The sequence below is a fragment of the Doryrhamphus excisus genome, chromosome 13 (assembly GCF_030265055.1).
Source record: "Doryrhamphus excisus isolate RoL2022-K1 chromosome 13, RoL_Dexc_1.0, whole genome shotgun sequence".
NCBI lineage: Eukaryota > Metazoa > Chordata > Actinopteri > Syngnathiformes > Syngnathidae > Doryrhamphus > Doryrhamphus excisus.
Genome location: NC_080478.1, coordinates 14,655,732 through 14,680,287, shown reverse-complemented (window position 1 = coordinate 14,680,287; position 24,556 = coordinate 14,655,732). Strand labels below are relative to the sequence as shown.

Below are 24,556 nucleotides of genomic sequence, written 5' to 3'. Positions count from 1 at the left end.
GTGTCTTTATTGCATCTTCAAGCTTGGCTCAACATAATACACAGCATGATTCATCAAGGCTGTCAATAGCAGCCTTATAAATCTCACATAACGGAGAAATCTGAGCTGCTTGGCATCCTGGTACAGCTACGACAAGAGAGACAGGTGGTTAGGAGACACAATCATTTCATTCCACTCGAGGCCACCCAGGGGTGTGAGAATCAACACATTGCAGCAGTTATGAATAAAAGCCTCTCTACATGTAAGCAATCTTGTGTCATCGCTATATGAGGGAACATTGTTTTATTAGCTTGGATTAAGCTATGTCAACACAGCAGGAAGAAAGGTTGTGTGTAGAGCGTGCAATTGTTTTAAGAAGTAAGATTACATCATGTGTAATTTTACAATGCAACATATTGGTCTAAAAGTGTGAATATATGGTGTTTGCCCAGGAGACAATTAATCCTTTCCAACAAGAGGAAACACATTGGAATTTCAACATTGACACAAAGTCTGAATAGCAGTCCAAAACGGCTGGAGATAAGATTAAGTTTCGCCATGGAATTATCAGAAGAAATTAGCTGGGAGCAGCCATCAACCGCTAATCCAGAGCAGGTGCTCCACAAAGACACACTGTTTAACCAGCAGCGTTAAAAGCCGGCGACGCGACAAAGGCTGACCTGTGTCGGCTGCGGTTTTCCCACCTTAAACCTGTTTTTCAACTTGTGGGAGCAGCGGCACTTGGGCTCGCTGTGGAAGGGTCACAGATAAATCTTTGCAGAACAATCTTATTTGTTGACTTCAGTGGATCTTTGTGACAGAGAAATGTGGTCCAGGAAGACTGATAACATGGCATGACTAAGTTAAGCACCATATGTGAGGCACTTTTACGGATGTGATTAAATTAAGGTCTATGCCAACCTCATTATTATCACACGCATACCAATATTTGCATATATTATGCATAATGCAAAAAATGGCCCAAAAACGCCATACAATAATTCTCATCAAGAGTGCAGATTATATTGTTGTTATTCACTCATCATCCAGCAATGTGTGTCAACTATTAACATCTTTGTTTATACTTTTTGATGAGTGTTATATTCATTCATTCCTTCATTTTCTCCCGCTTTTTCCTCACGAGGGTCGCGGGGGTGCTGGAGCCTATCCCAGCTGTCTTCGGGCGAGGGGCGGGGTACAGCCTGGGCCGGTCGCCAGCCAATCACATATAGACAAACAACCATTCACACTCACATTCATACCTATGGACAATTTGGAGTCGCCAATTAACCTAGCATGTTTGTGGGAGGAAACCGGAGTACTCGGAGAAAACCCACGCATGCACGAGGGTGGAATTGAACCCTGGTCTCTTAGCTGTGCGGTCTGCGCACTAACCACTAGACGGCCATGCCGCCCTGTGTGTTATATAATGCATTTATTATTTTGATTTACAAATCAACTTCATTGTAACACATTGTTGTACTGTTTTGTTTGAAACTGGTGAGGGGTACATGTTGAATAGTAAGCAAATAAATGTATTCGCAATTAATGAGAAACAAAGAGCAAGTAGGATTGAATAAGCGCTATACTTCTTCCGACTCCTCTTGGACATGTGGAACTACCGACTGTAATATGTGATGTATATAATATGTGATGTATACCAAGGGAAAAGGTATGTGCAACACAAATTAAATCATTAAACCATAAAGGAAAGGATCAGAATGTCAATGAGAGTCCCGGTCATTAGGCAGGCGTTATGCACACTAGACAAAAACAAAAGTTTAAATCAGCACCTGTGTCTCTGACACTGATAATTACTGACCACCTCTTAATTCCTAATGAGTCAAGTAAATTCCAGAGATTGAATTAGCAGTCGGGAGCAGATGTGCTAGCCTGCTGATGTCCCAAAGGACCAGACAGGGTGGATTTGACAGGCAGATGCGCTACCAGCAGGGGTCATGAAAGGTCAAGCTGTTCCATTATGAGAGGACAAGGGTGGTATTTATTCACAGCCTTCCCCTCCTAAATAGGGGTGGGCTTAGAACAGGAATGGAGATGGATATTTAACCCTTGAGGCACACTGCTGATTACAAACCGGCCTCTGTTTCTCTCATTCGCTGGTGGAGACGAAGCACAACCTTAGAGAGAGAGCAGGAAAGTTGCTGGAGAAACCCAGACGTTCACACATTGTCTCATAACAAGAACGATAATGAAGTGTTCCCACTGGAGTTGAGGAAGAAACAGACAGCCTGCACTTTTTTTTTATGTAATTTACTGTGAGACTGCATCAAATTGGTTGTGACACCCCTGCATTAAAAAGATGATTTAAACCTTTGGTATTTTTCATGTTGGTGTATGTATTTTGGCCCTTGGCCCTCGGTGGAAAACCAAAGCCTATCGCATCGTTTGCCAAAACCTACAGCATAAAGCATGATGGTGAAAAAGATCAGAAAGAAGGGAGGTTTTCCAGCCAGTGAAAATAATCACGAAAGCATCACGACAACACTAATGAAGCACTCTCAGAACTGATGCTTAAAGGGATAGTTCAGATTTTTTGACATGAAGTTTTATGACACCCCCATAAGCAGTGAAGTCCGTCAACAGCGACTCAATCCCCACTTTGAAAGTAGTTCCAGCTAGCTGCTGGTGACAGTTGAGTAAAGAGTTTGGCTACTCAAAACAATATGCGTTCAAAAGCATAATACAGTTGCATCACAAAAATGTCTATTACCAAAACAAATCGCTCTGCATTATTTTGTCTGCCGTCGTATCACAGAACTTTGCCTGCATCGGTGAGTAACTTTAAGTTTTGTACGATAATCCACCTATATCAGTGAGTACATTTTAAAGTCTCGGTCATCGCAGCAATACATGCTTCTTGATGACATATAGCTCAGATATATGCGACCAGACCGTTCATTTTGCAGTCACATCGCATACATATCAGGTTTATAACCACATACGAATGAGGCCTGAGTCGCATTTCAAAATAATTGAAATTGCGCTGTTCATGAAAAAAAATCAGTTCGGATATGAGCAAAGAAATCGGAATTAAACTGCAGTGTGAACATAGCCAATGAGTCACAGAAAGGGGGGGGGGAGCGCAAATGATACACGAGGCCATTAATATAACATGACTGCATAAGTACAGCTTTCAGTCGGGCCCTTGACCCATAACAACAGTCTCAGCTAACAGGAAAACCCCAATCCTGGCATTTCTCTACATTGTTATTATTAGTTTAAGGCTATGCACGCCAGCGTGGACGTGTGTGCCGTAAAACATTATTTTTAGTTTCCAAGTGGAGGTGATCTCTCCACGAGAGCAGACCGCAGGGCGTGCGGCTGGACCTTCACACCGGCACACAAGATTTCGACAGATGAGCGCTTTCACAGACAACAGGACAACTTGAAGACAATATTGTCTGTCAAGTCATTCTTTAGCATTAGAGATTGTATAACTGCCTGCAGTAACATGATAGCCAGGAAGAAAAGGTGACAATAAGCTCAGTGTTTTGGACTTTGTGGTTTGATCAGGCAGCTGTTAGTCAACACCTGAGATCACTGCTTTTAAAAGGTGCCGTGTCTGTTAACTTGAGTACTGCAAAGGGGGCGCAGGCATTCAAACGTACAGTATCGCGTCTTCTTCCTGCTCAAGCCACACACCACGTAAGACTCACATGCAGGATAACAGAGACGTATGTGTATGTGCGCTCTCGCTTGTCTATTGTTGTATGTTCCACAGTGTTTACAGGTGTCTGTGCAATACATACACTAATGGACAGACGGGAGCACAGTGATATGAACGGAGAGAAAATAACAGAGCGAAAAAAACAAAAAGCAACAAGAAAAAAAGTGTAGGAGTCTGAGAAAAAAATCAATATTTTGCCCAAAGACACATGCTTTCCGTATGGTCAACGCCCCATTAGTAATGTATGCATGCAATGTTATTTGACTGTATGTGTAGCTTAGTACATGCGTGTACAGGATGTCGTATGCCAGGCTACATATCCCTTCAAGAAGACATTCTAAATTGTGAATGCAGTAGTCTACATTGGCCACTAGACGTCAGTTACTATTCAGTGTGACAAGCACCAGGCAAATAGGCTTTTATTGTAGGTTTAAATTATTGAGGTACAATAACATAATAATCATCATTATAACATAATCATAACACTGGCTACTGTTGCAGACATGACATATGGCAAGCTAAAACTCAACTCTGAATCTCCGACATCACTTCCTGTCCGCCACCCATTCTGCTCCCGCAGTATGTATTTCATGTTGTTATTTCATGTCTAGAGGGCTCTAAAATGTATTCACAAGTTTGCAAATTGGTTTTATGTGCTCTATGACTACAAACATATTCTGTGTGTCTAATTCAAATCTCATTCAGATATGTTGTCCAATGTCCCTGCGTCAATATATACATATAGTGTAGCTATTATATAGTGTAGCTATTATCGATATGTTGTTGATTCGATTCAAGAATTGTCCTCCCATGAACACCAAATCCGCAATGCTGTTTTGGCAGTTCCACTGATAAAGTTGGAACGTCTGATTTCCCCGGTTGGATAAAAGACTGCAACATCCTTTGAACGGATATCAAACTCATTCAACGGGAACCCGCAACGAGTGGTAAATGCGTCAATCAGCACTCAAATGCATTACCTTGATTACCGTCTCAGCGATTAAAGCGTGTTCAGCCTGTTGCATAATACCCACATTAAACAGCAGAGACGTTATATTAGTGTTGAAAAGCTTCGAATACCGCCATTATCGTACATAAAGAAGTGCTACATCTAGCAGTTAGCCAGAACAAGACGACATAAGGTGTCACATACCTGAATTGGTTAGCTTGGAGTGATCGGCGTGGCTAATGTGTGCCGCAGCGTTTCCTTGTTTTGTTTCCTCCCTTTTGTCTGTTAGTGTAGATAAAACAAGTCTTTGAAGTGGTGGTGGTTGGTCTGCTGTTTGAAGTCGTGGTGGGTGGATCGAGCCCGATATCAATGGTATCGATACCAAGCGTATATGCTCGATACTAGCGTGTTTTTTGTCATTATGTACCATTCGTTTTGTCACGTTGTTCATATTGTTATATCACTATGTGTTGAAGGCAATGACCCAAAGAATTTTAATGAAAACTTCTGTTGAGTGATTTTGCACCATTTATTTTGTGTGTAATAAAACAATGTGTTTTATTTGCCTCAGAACCTAATTCTGTGTGACTATGATCAACACATTGGAAGGCAAAAACACAAAATCAGTCAATGATCTTGATATTTCAACTAAAAAGTATTAATATCAGCAATTTTGGCAGTATTTACTTGCTGTCAGATCTATACCAAACTGCAGCATTGCCCCTTCTGAAAAAAACTCACAAATTCCTGGTCATTTATTTACAAACCATGCAGCTATGTATAGTCTGTGAGACTAAAATGTTCCCCTCTTGGTTTACAACACAAGTGTGATGTCATTTCCTTCTCAAAGTTCCGAGGGACATGAAAACGCAGCACACGTGAGCCACAGCAGCCGTTATTCATCCACGCGGTGCTTTTCCAAAATGCACACGCACTAGTTGTGAGACACATGGATTTTGCACATCCCTTGTAGTTGTGAGTCATTTGTTCCACTTCTACCACACAGAGTCAGTCTAAACTGTGGATATTACACATCTTCCACATGTACGGAGAAACATCTGGAAAAGACACCAAATTATTTTTTCCCCTCTTCTAGCTCCCGATTAAAGTCGCTCCATCTTAAACAAGATCGTAGAGATTTTATTCAATGCATTTATGGAAATGATCTCTATAAAACAAAGAAAGTTGGTTGCTTTTGGCCAGGAGCAACAGGACAGGATCACTATACAAACAAAGCAGTTCACTTTCTGGGCTGCAGGACCTTTAATAACATTAGCATAGAGCCGCTGGCAAATTACAAGTCAGCTTCTCCAATGACCGTTGAATGTCAAGCGCCACAAATAGCCTGTGTTGGATTTGCGAAGGCTTGAAGAAATGGTTCCTGGCCATCCACTTATTGACAATCATTCGACATGTGAGCTTCCGCAAGCTGTTTGAGGTTTGATTCATCACCCGACCGACCTAAAAATCTAATTTGATGACTCTATGAGTGTGTAATTTTCTTGTCGGGAAGACTGAAAAGAACCTTATTTTTGCCAACTTTATCAATGTACTGTTGAGCAAGGGAGTGAGCGAGCGGGGCACTGAGAAAGATGGGCACCTCGCCGGGGCAGACGGCGCATACCGCGGGTCAAACAACTCTTATGCAATCGAAGAGAAGAGATTATGTGTTGGCATTGACAGTGGAATAGTAGAGCTGGATGTTTGTATTAGATAAGAAAGCTAAGATACTTTTGGGTGGCGTCATATCAAGGCATAAAAGGCACACACATAGGTTGCTTGCATAAGCATTTTATAAACCATTTAACCTTAAAGGCTGCAAAAACAGATCACAGTTGTTGCTTACATATCCTCTTCCGTCTGACAGCTGAGGCCTGGCGATGGTATCGCTCCAGGAAACATGTTCTTTGGTTACAGTTACCTCTTTTTTGGACAGAGTTAATTGAGCATGCTGTGTGAGTCAATCTGGGATTGCCAAGGAAATAAAGCAACCAGAATGTGTTGACTCTGGCTGTCCGCCAAATGAACCAACATGACTGAGGAGTAAAATAATTACATCGAGAAATGAGAGTTATCAAGCCACCGACTGCTCAAGGAGAAGGATGGACCATGAGAGGAGCCACCTATGAGCCACCTCAATATCACCCTGAAACAGAGACCTTCTAAAGAACTATGGGTCTGTAAAAAATGAGCAAATCAATATCTTAATGCTTAGTGCATTACAGAAAAGAAGGGTAAAATCGCAATCCATTTTTCAATTCCATAAATCATTCCATAAAACATAATGGTGTGTTGTCATGATGATATACAGCTACTAATGTTCTCAGAGAGCACAAACCTCTAAAATATTAAAGACAAAACATGTTTTAATCTATGCAAAAGTACACACCACTTTTGTGTCTAAGACACAGGTGAAGGGAGCTTAATTTAGTGGTGCTGATCAACATTTACATTATTCCAGGTCTGCATGTTACTTAGCAGCAGTACAATTATTGGTTGTTAGCATGATTAGCTCTGTCAAAGTCCAACTGCGAACAATGAGAAAAATAAATCTGTAATCCGTACTTTTCTGACTCCATGCCAAATTCAACTGGAGTCACCTTTGGTCCCGTTCCACCCCACCACAAAATTCATACAGTGGAACCTCGGTTAGCGTCTGCCCCGGTGTGAGGTGATCGAAGTTGGACAAAGCGCCATCTTTCATTCCATTCGGTTAAAGAGGTTATGTAAATTCGCGGAGGTCAAGGTGCTACATAACAGATGAAGCGCAGTGCCTAGTTTTTTTTAAGACAGAAAGTCCATTTATCAATCTCCACCCGCAAGATGAGCAGGTGGAACATGTTGGAGTAAATGTGAATTTGCACCATCCATCACATGGGACAATAACATGAGACGTGGTGCCAAGTGAAAACCCTCAGAGTAAGCACTTCGGCCATCGCGCCAGCTGTGTTTGCCTTTCCAATAGGATACTAAGTGACACCTGATGGCTAGTGGACCAAGGAAAGGACAGATCAATCATGATTTCCATTGTCACCAGGATCGACCAATGAGCATCTCCACCACACACACACAGGCTTAAAAAGCCAAGGAGCAGGGGCCTTGGATGGCAAATTTCCATACAAACAAGATTGGTGGTTGCCTATAAAAGTGTGTAAACATGTTTTAATGCAAGAGCCATAGGAAACACCAACGTGCATTAGCATTAAGATCATGTTAACAAGGTTCTCCATCAATCTCAGTATACTGTATAAACGGTACACCAGAATGTTGTTCCTATTTCCATCTAAATGCTCATACCCACATTAAACAGCAGAGACGTTATATATGTGTTGTAAAGCTGCAAATACCCCATTATCGTGCATAGACAAGTAATATATCTATATTTCCATAATCGCAATATTGATTACACAAATATATAAAACAGAAAGAGATGTTAATATGATGCAGTGCACTTCTACACCACAATAATAAATATTTGGTCGCATGTTGTGACCAGTGAGTAATCGCAAAAAGCTACCTCCGTCCTATTTTTTCCACCCACTCCAACTCCAATCATTCACATGGAACCTTTTAATCCTCCTGCACCTTGTGAGAAATCGTTAAAGCCAGTACCATCCTTTAATCTTCATTTTCTTTGCACAGCTTACAGACCATCCTTTTTTGCAGGTGACCCTGAAGGGTGCCACTGAATTTAAACTGATGCGTTAATCTCTATCCTCAGACTTAATCTCCACCCTCAGGCTTGAGGCTGTTAAAAGGGCGCGACTGGTCGCACCTTGTTCAACTGGATGAGACCTTGCCGCTCCGGTGAGCTCGGACAGAAGGTCTGTGCAGCATAAGACACACAGACTAAAATGATGTGTGAGTGCGAGTCCACAAACAGTCACAAGCAAGTTTTTTTCGGAAAGTTTCAGAGTCACTGAATTATGCAGCAAGAAAAAGTATGAAGGCACTAAAAGCCGTGCCACTATTATCAAGGTTGTGGAGCTCGTCATGTGTCTTTTAGGTGACGTGGGCTCGCCAAATGACAAGTCTCGGGCCTTTAGTTAAGTTTCTTTATATAGCAACCTCTCCAGATGTTGCTGCATGAACACAAATATAATCCAAACCACAGCAGCAGAAAATAGAAACACACAAGTCACCATCGCGCCGGCCTGACTCGACCGTGCACACTGCAAAAAAAGAACCTGGATGCCATAAAAGGACATTACATTGTAACAATTCAGTCCAATTTAAGTGATTTAAAGTGAGTTTAGTGAGGAATATTTCCACCGTAAAGGTTGCCACCATGTGACACTAGCACAGATGTTAGCCATGCCTGATAAGTCATGTGTACACTTCACCATATATGGAGAAAAATGCAGAGGAGAGACGACATGAAACAGTGTCAACCTTAGAATTAACAACAGCTCAAACTTCCTAATGCTGCAGCAGAGGTGGAACAATTCCAAAAAGCTCCCTGGCCACATAGACCATCAAAAGAGAAGAAAAGCTATTTTCCATCATCCATTAGCCGGCGCCGCTATGCATAATTCACACTAAATCAACTGACATCAAAACAAAAGTGTTTGCACGAGGGAAGCTCTTGTGGTCATGATGTCACTGCTCTCTATTATCCTTGCGCCACCCACGGAGGAATAGGCCGGCCATTAAATCCTTCCTTTTTGGTCACTCGTCAACACATTTGACAGCAGGCCTCCTCCTCCTGTCATAAAAAGAGAACTACCAGAAACATCACATGCTCTCCACGAGAAGGAAATTACGGGTCACACTCAATCGCCGTCACGTAACCACGGAAAAAATGAAATAATACAAACATGTCGCGTGTGGCGGACAAAATTTTCCTCGCCTCAAATATGTCAACCGCGCAAGACAAAAATATGAATGTGGTGCCACAATTCCTGACCCACTAAGTTTAGTTTCCCCACTTAAAACACTACACACACACACACACACAATAACAATTATAGAAGTTGATTACTAATTCTTTACGGTCCATAAAGCGGCTGAACCAATCAGGCTTGTCTCTCCTGCCAAAATCGGTGCTCGGTCTAATTCCAGTACAAATGAGGTAAACAGTATTTCCACTACTTCAACACCTCATTGAATAATCACTAATGATGCTAATTAGGATATAAATATCCCAAGAGAGTGAATCAGCACAAATAGTGCAGGTCTAAAGACTATGGGGTGGCAACTAAGCAGAACCTTTAAGGAGATTACTCCTAACTATTAGCCGGTGAGTTTGCTTTCACATCCTAGCTGTTCACACTTGAAAGTGCAGGAGAATCAGACACCTCCATGTTGCCATGACACCAAGGGCCACAAATGCCAAGAGGGAGTCCTTCCTGGTTCTCTTTGTCAGGCCCCTTTCTCCAGGGGGGGCAGTGCCCTTTTGATAGCTCAGCATGGGGCTTTGAGTGTCCTTTTCAAGCAAGCACACAGCCAAATAACAAAAGATTTGAACATCTAAATACAGCTAATTGTCATGTTCTACGATTTATGCAAAGGGGAGTTCTCCCAGAAGACAGACGGCTACACAGAGTGGGCTAAAGTTTGAATGGATGATGTACAACAACAATACACTTCCGGTTGATTTTTACATAACGATCATGTTTAGTCAACATGCAACGCATATTCCAATGAACACAAAGTGAAAGCACAAACATTTAATAGCTATTTCCTCTAGCTATGTGGAGCAATGCACTTGTTGGATCAACATCATGTTTTGTAAAGAAATGCAGCGGTTTTAACAACTAAACAACTGAAATCATGCACAACTGTATAGGATTTTGTAAATTAAAACTTTAAGACATTTTCATTAAAAGGCGCCTGATTGGAAAATAAGTTGCAAACTCACCGGTTAGTGTTTTTCCTCCATTCAAACATACTTAGTTGTTTGAATTGAGTTGTTTTCCTCCTCACGGCATGCACATGTAACTCTTTGTTGTAGTTTGAAGCGACAAAAACAAGCGCATTAGTTCGAGGTTGTTACTTGCACGGATGGTGATGTTTCCACACAGGAGCGCGGAGAGAGAGCCGACTCCTCCCTGACATTGTTGGGTTAAACTCCTCCTTTCCACCCCGGCTAACAGACGAGGGGGGGCGGCCAAGCTAATCGCTTCTTTTCTACCACGTAACAAACGTCTTCGCTAAAACATTAATTGTTTTTACTTTTATAAATTAGTCTCACTGGATTGAATTTACACAGCTGCCACTAGCAAATGCTAAAAAGTAGCATATATCCAGGTGTTAGCAATAACATGAATTGGGTCATTCCAGCTGTGGTTGACAGGGACAAACGGGTAGAACAATCAAACGCTCCAAACAGAAACACTATAACGTAAATGTGAAAGTCTATAACGGCCAAAACACACGCAAACCTAAAACAAAATGTTAACACAAAACACGTTTTTATGGTTTCAAAATCATATTTCCACATGGAGTAGTGTATACATCTTCAGTTCAATATAGCTTCTCACCTATGTAACACCGAAAATGGAGCCAAAGACACAGTATTTTGAAAAAGAAGGAAAAACACAATTGAATCGAATTGAATTCAAGAAATAACGCCTGACAAAAGAGGAAGAAGGTGTCCCTGCTGTGTCTCGCTGTAGGAAAACTCACATGAAGAATCACGTCTTCAATTAAGGTAAAAGTAACCTTAAAAGTTCACTTATACCTCGGAAAGTTGTAAAAATGTATTTTGTGTGAACATTTATGAGAGTCAGTCACTGATGACATCATAGACGGGCTAATGTAGCTGACTTCGGGGCTCCGGCTGCCATTTTGTAACTTAGCAAGCTAGCTTAGAAGCTAAGGACATTTTGGAATAAAAAAATACATTAAGAAGACTGTTAAACTCACACAGTGTATTGATAACACGGCAACATGTGCGCTGTATTGTATGCTAACTGGAAAATATGTAAAACAAAGCAAATTTTGGTGTAAATTTTCAACATTAACTGAAAACACACTAACTGGGGCGGATGCTAACTAAGTTTCCACTGTATTACATAGCAACTGATACATAGCAACTGATTTTTCCGAAGTGTTTAATGAAGTCATAAAAATGCCTACTATTAATTTTTCAGCACTGATAAATTATCTTAAATTATGTAACATTCATTATAAAGATAATTTATCAGTAAATTACCACCCTTAACTCCTATTGTAACACATTGTTATACTGCCTTATGAAATGGAATGATATGTATGTGTTTTATATGTTACAGTATTAGATTGTAACCCACTTATAATTACATCAAACAATACATTTATTTCTAGTAATTATAAAATTGTACTAGTGTTCTGTTTTTTTTACAAAAATATTTCCTTGCCTTGTAAAGTATTCAATATTATTTTAAGCACATTGTTGTGCCTTATGTCCAGATCAACCGTGGTTTCGTGCCTTCTCGAAATGTCACATGGCCCAATGATCTGATAAAAAAAAAAAAACAGGTTTGTCTATCCAGACAATCTATCAGTATGCATCTATGAAGTGTTTTCATTGCTCTTCATGCATCAAATGTATGAGAAGCATTCATCTTGCTTCATATGCTCTCTCCCAATCTACCCCATCTTGTTAACTCATGAAATATCCACAGCTTCTTTCATGGTGATCACATAAACTCAGTGTTGTATGGACACAATTACAGGTGATCCGTTGGGACGTCGAGGATCGTATCGTCATGTATGGCCATCGTATTGCAGCTCTGGTGAGCCAAGCATATCTTCTCAGCATCTTATGCATCTGCAGCAATGTCAAAGGATTTTGCTGACGAATGACGCCAAGAGAAAGGGTGAGTCACTACATGCTGAAACTAAGGACATCTGCAATTCACAGGGTCACTTTGGTTAAATAAGATTTTAATTTAAATAACGTGTTTGAAGTATAATATTATTGAATGTACAAAATGTTCATGCATATACACACACACGGTACGCACACACCTATTACCACCTTGGCGTTGACTCATTCTTCCTTCACTAGCTCTCTAAAATGAGTTCTCTCAACACCCGCAGTCGTGCCATTTGAACTGTCACCACTTTGTTCTGCCTTTGTGAATGCTGTAATCGGGTGGTAATTGTGTGTGAGACTTGGGTGGGGATGCTAAGTGATTTTCTAACCATATCATTTTTCCTATTGCACACTATGATCCTCCCCTAAGTGGTGAACATGTGGACTTTAAAGATGACAAGGGGTCTTGGGGGATGGGGGGGGTGGGATGATAGTTGTTGAGCAAGTTGTGATAGTGGGTGTGTGTGATTACAATCAGACACACACACAAGGCACGCCCTGCGACAACTATTCTCTTCTCTTGTGTCTAAATACAGCAGGCGACATGAAAGAGGCATCTTGCAGCAGCTCACACGCAAAGACAAAGGAAGTCCGTATACACAGGAGAGGTGAAGGAAGGGCGGGAGAAAGATAAGGCATGAAAAAAACAAACAAAAAAAACAAACCCACAAGGACTTTTAATCGAACACGATGGTTGTGATCCGAGTGAAATCGCAGGCAGCCTTTCACGGTCCCAACTAATGAGAAATCAATAACGACAACGTGCGACCCGACAACCTCTAGCACCAATGTTAGTGAGTTAAGACAGAATACTCACAGCACCGGATTTAACTTCACTTTATACAAGGAAGAGCATTAAAACACACCTACTAATCAATACGTTATTCAGGAAGGGGTTGGGCCATCTTAATTTCTCAGCATACCAGGACAACTGGCCTTGCCCCCCATGCCCAACACTGACCACACAAATATTGGGGACAGACAACAATTCCCCCAAACACAAAGATAGAGGGGACCAATTCCTTATACAGTAAAACCTCCACTTTCGTATGATTCGGCGGTCGACCAAAATTTGCCTATTGTACAATATTGCGTGTAACAAACTAGTGCTGTACTGTATCATTCCACCGAATCGATTGCCCAAACAAAGGACCCAACGCAACGCTGACTCACTGTCTAGTGCATATTACATTGAGTGTGATGGCTAAATAACCTGGCATGAAGCCAAATAAAGTCGCAAGTGCCAGGAATTTTAGTAAGAAGGTGAGAAACACTATTAAACTATTCAACAAACTCCTCCCAAAGTATAGAGATGGCGTTTGAGTAGCCGATATCAGCAGGATGCATGGGAGGTCCGCATCAACAATTACTTCCATTTTGCATAAGAAGGAAGAAATCAAGGAAGCTAATTTTGCAAAAGGGGAAAGGTGTTAAAACAGAGAACACAAACAATCGGAGATGTTGACAAGTTGCTGTTAGTGTTAAACCCCCTTCTCCTTCTTTGCATTACTTTCTGCATGAGAAACAATAATTATGCTCTATGTAATCAATTTTATTTGGTGTCTGAAGCAGATAAATTGGATTTGCATATTTTATCAGACCTTTTGGAATGAAATAACCAAAACCGAGGTATATATGTATTGTTTATGTACAGTATCTTCTATTTTCACTTTATGTGTCTCTGTGCTTTTGTTTGTACAGTGTCCAAATGATTCCTCCAGCATGAAACTTAAGTTCCATTGCTGTCATGCGCACTGCTTGACCATTACTCAGCACAAACGTGACCAAGACTGCATGATAAAATAAATGGAGCTGTTCTAGATGATGTTGAATGCACAGGTGCACCTGCTAAAAATGATACACTGCAGTGTGATGGTTTGGTGTGTTGAAACGGCACACGTGATGATTTGTCACTCGCGTTGCATCATCTATCTTAACTGCTTGGCTGCTGCACACAGTTGTTACAAAGGGGGGCCTGACTGCTGATTTCTTTATTGGCTTCCAAGTGTCCAAACAACTGTTGGTGGTCTAAAACTTTTGCACAGTGCTGTATTTCTCGTCTACATTCTAAAATCATCCATTAGTACAACACAACAAATGCATTTTTTTATTGTTGGATATGTTCTCACACATTACCATACTGTATAATGCTCACTTGTATGAGATAACACAAAATTAAATAAATGCACCTCACTGTTCCAATACATCTGGGTGGCACCGTAGATGATAAACAGAAAGGGACAGAGTCTTGTACAGAGCCTTGAGGGACACCATGTGTAATTGGGACAGAATGGAGTTTGCTGTTATTGATAGATACACAGTGAACTCTATCCACGGTCACTTCCATGCACCGAAGTTTGTGCTAATCGATGATATAGTGGAACATCGGTTGGTGTATGCCGCAGTTAGCAGTTAAAAATGTATGCCAAAATGTTTCCTTGGTTTGCATACATTCTGGTTAGCGTACAAGATGGCACTTGTATTGATAATACACTGCGTGAGTCCAATTGCGTTCTTAATGTGTTTCTATCACAAAATGTCCTGTTAGCATCTTTAACCTGCTAGCAAAATGGCAAACGCAACCGTAAGTCAGCTACGTCATCAGTCAGTGATGTCATCAGTGGTTGACGCTCAAAAATGTTAACACAAAACATAATTTTATACATTAAAATTATTTTAATTATTTTAATTTTATACATAATTTTAACATTTAATATAACTTCAATGCAAATTTCTTTGATTAATTGTGGGTTCCTGAGGTGAGAAACACTACTGAATTCAATAACTTTAATAACTGTTGAAGAGGAAGGTGTTGATCTCATTGCCACATCGTGTCTTTGGGAACGTCAAGACTCACAATTTCAGTTAATTTATCCCTTTAATTCATAATTTTGAATAGTTTTCTACATGTAAAACTATTAGCATTTTGAGCTTTCTGGAATGGAATAATTGGATTGGCATTATTTCTTGTGAGCACCCATTTCAGTTAGAGCCCTTTCTGGAAAAATGAATAGCCCTAACCAAGGTTTCACAGTAGTGTTGCGGAGCTACTGGATTTCAGGAGAGTTGTCAGTAGATTTCAAAGCAAGTTCAATTGTAACTTTTCCTAGTGGGAAAGATAACATTCCCGTCATACCGGTTTACTGGAATGCATCTTAAGTCAAATAAAACCAAGTACTAAGTACCAAATGATAGGAATCAAAGCAAACCTGGGGTCACTTGATTGAATTTCAGCATGATGGCAGGTCAAGAAGCCAACAACAATGGAAAGCTCAGTAAAGAAAATAGTGAACGCTGAGTCCAATGAGTCAAATGCAATCAGTCACTCAAGTGTAATTTGATTTGGGTTGTGCTCTGCTCACATTTAATTGAATAAAAGTCTTACGCTTAAGATGTAAACAACTTCGAGTGGTAGCTAGGTTGAAGTTTGAGAATCAGATTTCTTCAAAATGTATCCAAAATCATGAGCTCATTAGGCCTTTTATAGGGCTGTAGTTTCATGCACAATTAGCAGTGTGGCCATTTTCACCGAGGTTGCCAACATTCCCAAAGACATTACCTCCTGACTCCCTGGAGAAGAACTTTCACACCCCTGATGAGGGTGCACTTAAAATTACACACCCCTGTAAAAAAACTGCTCATTTCACTTTCCTAATTGGAAAAACACATTATTCTGGATCGTTCCCACTAAAGTATCACCTGACCTGCAAAAACAATGCAGCGTAACAGGAAGGCCCTCTTGTCTGTCTGGCTGGCACATCAGGTTTTAGACAAAATGAGAAATAATGACCAGGAGCTGGTAAAGGAAAGCTGATCTCCCACAGCTCCTCTGCAATAAAGTGTATGGCCTGGTTGGCTTTGCTCTGTTTTCGTAGCGCTATGGAGGACTTCAACAATGGATTAGGATGTGTTTAGTCAATGCTGGTTTGAGTCGGGGAAGAAATAAAATCCATTTTGGCACAAAGCTTTTCATATCCTTGGGAGAGGATGAAATAAGCACTTTCAGGTCCATTTCACAAGTGGGTACCTGCTGTTTTTGGACTCCACTACAGTCCTCTGTGTGGGTGTGCTTCACCAAAAACGCAAGCGGCAGTGTTTTCCTAACAATGCCGACTGAAACGACATCCATATAAATCTAATGTCTTATAAAGGTGTTCAAATTTGTGGAATTCCATTGTTTTCTTTTGGCCGACTTTTTGGCACTTCTGCGAGAGGGAAGAGCCAGGAATGATGTACGAAGAAAAGACAACCAATCACAGCTCTGCAATACGCAAAGTTGGACATTTTTGGAGGTGCATGTCTAGCTTTGCTGAAGAGATTTAAGGGGGGGGGCAAACAGCCGGTGTTGCTTACGCTAGCTCTGCGCTGCTGGAGCATAATTCAGGTTTTAGACGGTTTAAACAGCCTCCACTGTACAAATGATTATTACTATTAGAAGCTCATAGTTGCAGATATACATGTAACTGTTCCCCGTGACTGTAGTTTACCATGAGCAGGCTTTTTCCCGTATTTTGGAAACAAAAATGGTCTAAAAGAGAGCACAGTGGTAGTGGAGGATGCTCCTGCCAATGATTAGCTATTCCTCCCATACATGTACAGTATACTGGGACAGTGAAAATAGTACAATCTCGCTCAGATGGCATATAAATTGCACGCATCCGTGGACCAGAGACATAAACAGGGAGACTCGTTCCATAAATATGCAGAACTGAAAAAGTCTTTTGAATTAAAGATGAAACGCCTTCAACTAACAAGAAAAGTCCAGTCTCCTCCATTCAATCTTTGCGGATTACTATGACCTGGTTGACTGAGGATGTACGCATACAGCAGGGATTATAGTACCAGTGTTGTCTGCAAGTGAAGATATTCAAAGAACATTTTTACCCCCCCACACAAAAAAACCCTTAGGGAGCAGAATGAAAGAATTCCGAGACTAGAAAAAAACGCCTGGATGTCACAAAAGTTACAAATCACTGCTCCTTTCCTCATTTTTCGTCTCATTTGCTGAGTCTGTGGTGCGAACGATTTGATTTGCATTTCATATCAGGAAAGGGCATAAGCGATCTCAGAAACATGCAGACCGCAAGTGTGAGAGCACTGAGGGCATTTCCTTCAAGTCAGGGTTGCCAAACTTTTTCTGCAAGGGCCACATAGAGAAACATCTATTTAAAAGAATATTTAAAAGGATGTGGGGGGACTTTTATATATTTTTTAAATGGACCCGTGTTGATATGCTGAGATGCTATCGACTAAATGCTGACTTAAGCTCCAGCCAAGTCACTCCACAATCCTTCCAAGGGCGTCTTGATCCATTGACAGTACTCCCTTCCTTTATCACAGTTAATCGGTTGCAGAGCAGACCGTGATAAATTGATTTCTGCAAAATAGGAATCCTTATTTATAAATGAAATATGTTCATACTAGTTAGCGCATAGAAAACCTGTTTACAGCCCAATATTTTTTTTTTTTACATTATTAAAGCCTTGCAGACCAAAATCACCCCTAAAGTCAAATTTACACTTGTATTACCCAATATAGTATAAATAATAATAGAAAAGAAGACAGACCACATAGCAGTAACATCTTATATTTAGATTTTAGTTCATTTAGCCATTTTTAGTGGTTAGCATGTAGGCCACACAGTCAGGAGATCGAGAAGACCTCAGAGTTTGCCTGTTCTTCCGGGCATGCTCGGTTAATTGGTGACTCCAAATTGTCCATAGGTATGAATGAGAGTGTGAATGGTCGTTTGTCTATATGTGCCCTGTGATTGGCTGCACACACACACACGCACACACACACACACACTAGTGTGACATCTGCTGTGAATAGACAATGTCACACTGCAAAGGGGCCACCCGTCACAGATGTTCTCAGCGAGGTTCTTCCCTTCCCTCACCCTTTGGGAGAGTTCAGAGTGACAGCCCACAGACACAAGGAAACAGGAAGTGTGTTTCTATTTAACGGGCCAGCAAAAATCCATTGTCTTTCTCACGTTTTACAAATGTCATTGGACGCTGTATGTTTGAGCCTGTAAAAATGAAGGTCCCCAACATAAATACTATGTGGTATAAGATAGCAACTGTAGGAGTATTTGGGGAAAGTAGCCCTCATACACAAAACAACAAAGGGAGATGTATTAAATGTGTCTGTGGTTGAAAGAAAAGGACAGATTTGTAGGTAGGGAGTGTGTGTGCACTCTTTTGTAAGAACAAAAAAGGGAGAAAAGTGTTCCTGCATCAACTTTGTGTGTGTATGAGATTAAGATGGGGTTATGTAGAGGGGAGATGGTGTGGTTTAAAACTTAAATGTGTATAAGCATGTGTGTGTGTGTGTGTGTAAAACAGCCCATAGAAGCCAGCTGTCTCGTCATTAATAAACATGATCATGAATGTTTAATTACCATCACTAGGGTGGCAGGGGGACTGTGGGTGATATTGATGACTCTAAAGACACACACACACACACACACACACACACACACACACACAGTCCATACACACAACAGATTGGAGGAGCGACAGGAGGCAAGTGTGTCGATTTTGTGAGCAACAGTAAAAGTGTTAAGTATGTTAACTCGCGTTGGAAGGTGAGATTTTTCTCCTTCACATTTAACACCTAAAGTTTGTGATAAATCTGCATTTATCGTATATACACAATACATTGACTGTTATAACCACAATGGTTGCTTTTGCTTCAGAAACGTTGGCAAATTCAAGTAAAGTTACCTTGAAAGCTGATGTCATAACATCTGTAAAAAAAATTATAATTCTAAATCAGGAATCCTACTCAGTGGAAATTCACGTATCACGGTGAGGTCTGGAATGGATTAACTGTAACTGTGCAGTTACATCATCACATCTTGTGAAATCCTCTTCCTGCTAGAAAATGTTGGTGGATTCATAACTGCAGCACTTTTACCTCCCCTGCAGATAGTGCTATCAAATCACTGTGTAATAACCCGAACTACGGCAACAATCTAAATTTTATCCTAATTTGCACCAAAATTGGAATGGATTCCTACATGGCGTCTGTACTAATCCTCACAAAGTTTCTCATGGTTTTCTGATATTTCATAATCATAATCTAAAATCCCATTGAATAAGTGGCAATGAAGATGAAATAACAAAAGGACGTTCTTTGGCAGTTCTTTAAGGGCTAGCAAGTAGTCCTCAAGAACATCCTGTACTGACGAGCACTCAAATGGAGCATCTGTGCCAGCCTCTAATGTGTGTTTAAAAACATTTTCTCTGACCTTTCAAATTGATGGCTCAGACATAGTTTGGCAGCTCCCGTCGGGTCAGTGCGGCACCCAAATCATTTTAAGGCTGTTATTTTACAGGGAAGAAAACTTGCAGTGTCACTTTAATTTCTGGTGCTTTTTTTAATGGGAAGCTAAAAACAGAATGAGGAATTTTTCTGTAGTGCAATCCAAAATATCCCATGTGATTAAAATCTTATTTAATGATGGGGGAAAACTGCATTAAAAGATTGTTTACCATGGGGATGATAACTGACAACAGATGGTCACTTTGGCAATGGATGGCAGCAAATATGATTGGTCCAAAACATACTTCCAAAGAGTAGTCTATTTCATTTGACTAGTTGCTTATGAAAATAATAAAATTTGCATTGCAATATCGTCGTCACTGAATTGTAATGAGCTACGCTACTTTTGTATGACTTTTTAGCTTACTTTCACGAAAATGTCCAGATTGAACTTTTGTATACAACGGATAGTACTGGCGCTATGTAGTCACCTCGCTCCTGTCCGAGTTTTTTTACTGCCAGCTGGTTCCTCACTCTAATTTCTACTTACCTGCTGTTTTACGCTGCTCTTGCAAGTTTGCTACCCGCTAGGGGTGTATTTGTTTTAGCCTTACTGTTGCTATTAGCTGTACTATTTTCTTGTGGTCTCGTTTGTCCCAGCAGCTTACTAACAATTGTACAACGCTGCGGATGCAGATCCAGTGATAGCTCTTCAAAGGGGCACTTTTTGGGGGAATTTTGCCCATCATTCACGATCGTTATGTGAAACATGAACACATTTCCATTTTCTGTGCATTCTAGCGTGAGAAAATTAGTTAATATGAGCTATTTACCATTATATTATACAGTACAGTATATACCATTACAAAAAAACTCTAGAAAAGCAGACATCCTAAGTGTTGTTGCTGTTCCTATGCTGGAAAAATAAACCAAGTAAACGTTTTTTTTTTTATTTAATATATCACCACCTCCATGCCATTGTTGAAATATCGAGACTATGTTAGAGCCCCTAAAACCACCAGTTGATTCTGCCGAGTCTGCAATTTGTTGCTATGTTTTCCATTGATGTACATCTGTGATGCGACCTTCAGATGATGACTCTCAGGGGGGGAATCTGCACAATCTTAGCATCGTAAACAAGACCGCAAGGCCTGAAGGGCTAATTAGCAGCTAGCTGCTTGAACCGTGCTGTCATACGGCGAGGGGGGCGGGGGGATGAAACAGACGCACAGTCATTGCACTAAACGGAAACAATGAGTCTTGGTTTTTGTGGAAGCAGGAACAGGTGTCACATTTGCAGGAAGACGCTGAGTCAGCTTTAATAAGCAGCTTTTTACGAGGTAAACGGTGACAGACTTATGAATGGAGCCTGCTTAAAAATAAGGGAGGGGGACATGTCTGCTTTATTATTGAGGCGGTGTGAAGGCCTCTTGCAGCAGTGGGAAAAAAAAAAAAAAACATCCACGGATGCTTATTCCCTTCTCATATATTTCCATACACAATGTGATGTGCTGTGGCTTGCTCAGCATCCCTACACACACCTCCTTCCTCCTTTAATAAGCTCCCCAGCCAGCCACATAAACACAGAGACGCTCTCCAGCCAAAATCAGCATTTTTTTGCTTGATGGCATCTCCTTGACAACCACTGCATGGCTACATTCCCAGCATTATCCTTATGTCTCCTATTGGCCACGACCTTTCAACTCCAACACAACTGTGACCCCCTCCTCAGCACCCTGCCATGAGTGTATGAGATAATCAGGAGGTAGAAAAGGTACAAACATTAAAAAAATGTCACCTCAGTCAAAACTTATGCATATTGTTTTTTTCTTGCCTAAATGAAGCATTCAGAGAAGCGGCGAATGATATGTAGTATTCTACACTGGTGACTAGTTGACGCTAACGTTACTGATACACAAACACCAGACTTGATCAACAGAACAGGTTGCAATGATCTCATAATAGTCCTGAATAAAAACACGAGCTACTGTTGCGGCCATAACCCAAAACAAGCTACAATTCAGCTCTGAACCCCCAATGTCACTTCCTGTCCATCAACCAGTCGACTCCCTGAGGGAACACATTTATAGCAAAACACACAAGCACTCATGGAACTCATGAAGTTTGACGACACGATAGTCATCGGAGTCTGCGTACAGATAGGAAGTGGACCGGTTGGTCCCCTGGTGTGGTCAGAACCATCTAGAGTTGAACCCCCTTTATAATCCTCAACAGCACAGTGTCTCGTGTGGACACCTCTCTTGGGGCCTGAAGTGGTCCTCCCACATACACTCTGCCTAACAAGGCCCCTCAGAGGTTGTACATCCCACGCCAACTCAGGAAGTTCAATCAAGGAGCTGCTGATCCAGTTCTACACCGCAATCATTCAGTGTGTTCTGTACCCTTCCATCACTGTCTGGTTTGAATCTGGAACCAAACAGGAAAGGAACCCACTACAAAAGGACCATTATATCTAAAAAAATAAATAATCAGAGCCGACCTTCCCCCCATATGTGAACTGTATCGATCCAGGGCCAGGAAGTGGGCAGGGAACATCACTGCTGACCCCTCCCTCATCACCGCGCTAATTAGGAAAATATTCCTTATATAAGGAATCCTACTTCGCGGGAATTCACTAATCATGGTCGGGTTTAGAACCAATTATATTCAATACTACATGAGTATATTACCATTTATTAGTTAAACAAACATAATTATGTCAACCAAAGCGTTACATCAGAACGGTTGTGATTGTGATTATCAATTCATTGACTTGTTATGGAAAGCTAAGTATAGAAATGAAGTCCAAGGCTTTACTGATGTGTTTATACTAATAGTCTCATTCATGTTGCATTATAACAACACTGACACACTGACAATAAACTAACAGTGACAAGCGTGAGTCGACGGGCATATAAAGCACTGATAAAACACACACACACACCACACTAACCAGTGTGTAAATACACAGCCGTATAGCAAACACATGCTTCTACCATGGAGTTAAAAACCTTACAACGCGCCCCCAAAGACCATTAAAGGAGGGCATTGAAATAACGGTTGAGGGTATAATTAGATCAAATTTCAGAGGAGAGACTCCTCAAGTGCGATTCAGTCTGAAAATGTAATCGCTGGTATGCTGCTAGGCGGGGAAACTTGCACAGTCGTCACTTTGGTTATTGCCTGTAGTGTAGATATGCTGCAAGTTGACTTTTCTCTACGTTTCCTACCATCATCACATTGAAATTCATTAAAGATAATCAACTGAAACTGAAACTGAGGATGTCTATTTCTGTTTAATCCAAACCAAGAGAGCCTCAAGAGTCTTTGATAATTAGCTGGTAATTACTGTAGGCATAAGCAAACTGGAGTGCAGTACTTGGTCCAACCTATAGAGGCACTGTTGATTCAGTCTCAACTAGTTAGCTTTCCAAGAAAATCACACTGATAACATTTTTTAGTGTACAGTGAAAAACACAGTAATCACTCGTTTATTGCAGTTAATTGATTTCAGTCCTTACCATGGTAGGTGAATTTCCGCAAAATAGATTTCCTTATCTATAGATGGGATATTTTCGTACTTGGGAGCATGGAAAACTCGTTAACAACCTCATTATGAGTTATTTTTAACACGCTTACAACTCATATTAGACATAACAATAGACAATAAGCGTGTGTGTGTTGCTGTAAAATATGTCCAATGCTAGGAGAGATGTGTGAGAACAAGGGGTGGAGGGACAGGAAGTGGGGCCGCAAGTTCAGAGTTGAGTTTTAGCTTGACAGTAGGGATTTTTATGAGGGTTTATAGTGCCGGTTGCGAGATGATTCAAACCTGCAATAAAAGACTGTTGTTCCGGCGATCAAGTTTGGTCCTCGTGTCTCACTGAACAATACAGTAACGTTACTGCCACCTAGTGACCAGTGTAGAATACTACATATCACAGCACCTTTGAATGCATCTAATGATGCCTTATATATATATATATATTTTTTTTTTAAAGATTTTTTAAGATTTTTAAAATATCTTAATGAAAAACTGATAACTAATTACTGTGCTTTTATAAAAAAAAATATATATATTTCGGCTTTTCCCATCAGGGGTCGCTACAGCGTGTCAGTGATCTGGTTCAGTTTGTACGCAATGCCCCTTATTTGTCAGGATATAACATTTTTCAATATTATATAGATGTTCTAAAATGGTACAAATACAAAGAACAATACCGACCCACTGTTGGCCCCATGGCAAGTGATTATTGATTCTTGGGAGACGTGAGAGAAATGTCGTCTTTAAACAAAACCAACGGATGGTGCAGGGAATCCATTCCAAAATATCAATTCCGATACTGGTATCGATTCTCATATTTCGATATTGATTTTTAGACACAGGTGTGTTTTAGAGAAGCAGTGAGAATTAATCACATGACACTCCAGAAATCTATTTATGAAATGTCTTAATGACATTGAACTATTTTTCATTCCACCTATGTGAGTAAATATTCAGTTTCTTTATGATAATACAGCTGCTAGAACTACATATCACCAAACCCTCTGCATCTGCATGTGGCCTCCTGCAGGGCCGGACACCAATGAGCTTCAAGGTGTAGCCTGGACAAACTGGAGATAAGATCCAGCTTCTAAAAGAGCCTGCAGGGTCTGATCAGAGGAACTGAGCCCAGCAGAGACTCCTTGAACGCAGCGGGAAGTTCCAAACACAGTTTTGAGGGGATCAATACTGGAATTGCTGTGTTTGAGATAAGGGAAAAAAGATGGATGCTCCTCTGCAAGTGTCTCCACACGAGGAGTGAAGATGAGGCTGTTGTTCATTCATCGAATGGACAGCTTCCATCCATTAAATTCAAACATGGAAAGA

The 24,556-nt window shown here is 40.7% G+C and overlaps 1 protein-coding gene and 1 long non-coding RNA gene across 3 annotated transcripts in view; one reads left to right on the top strand and one right to left on the bottom strand.

Annotated features, from left to right (window-relative positions):
* Positions 1–10,943, bottom strand: part of tiam2a (TIAM Rac1 associated GEF 2a) — a 59,197-nt gene extending 48,254 nt beyond the window's left edge. The window contains exon 1 of one of the 2 annotated variants that reach the window (XM_058090570.1): positions 10,477–10,943. The gene's annotated coding sequence lies outside the window, so the exon portion shown is untranslated. Of the gene's footprint in view, positions 1–4,820; positions 5,128–10,476 lie in introns of those variants that run through there. The other variant, XM_058090571.1, reaches the window with a different exon arrangement.
* On the top strand, positions 10,459–20,952 carry LOC131140301 (uncharacterized). Its single transcript, XR_009132383.1, has 3 exons — positions 10,459–11,268; positions 12,275–12,418; positions 12,954–20,952. It is a non-coding gene; the product is annotated as an uncharacterized LOC131140301 (long non-coding RNA).
* The last annotated feature ends 3,604 nt before the right edge of the window (positions 20,953–24,556 follow it).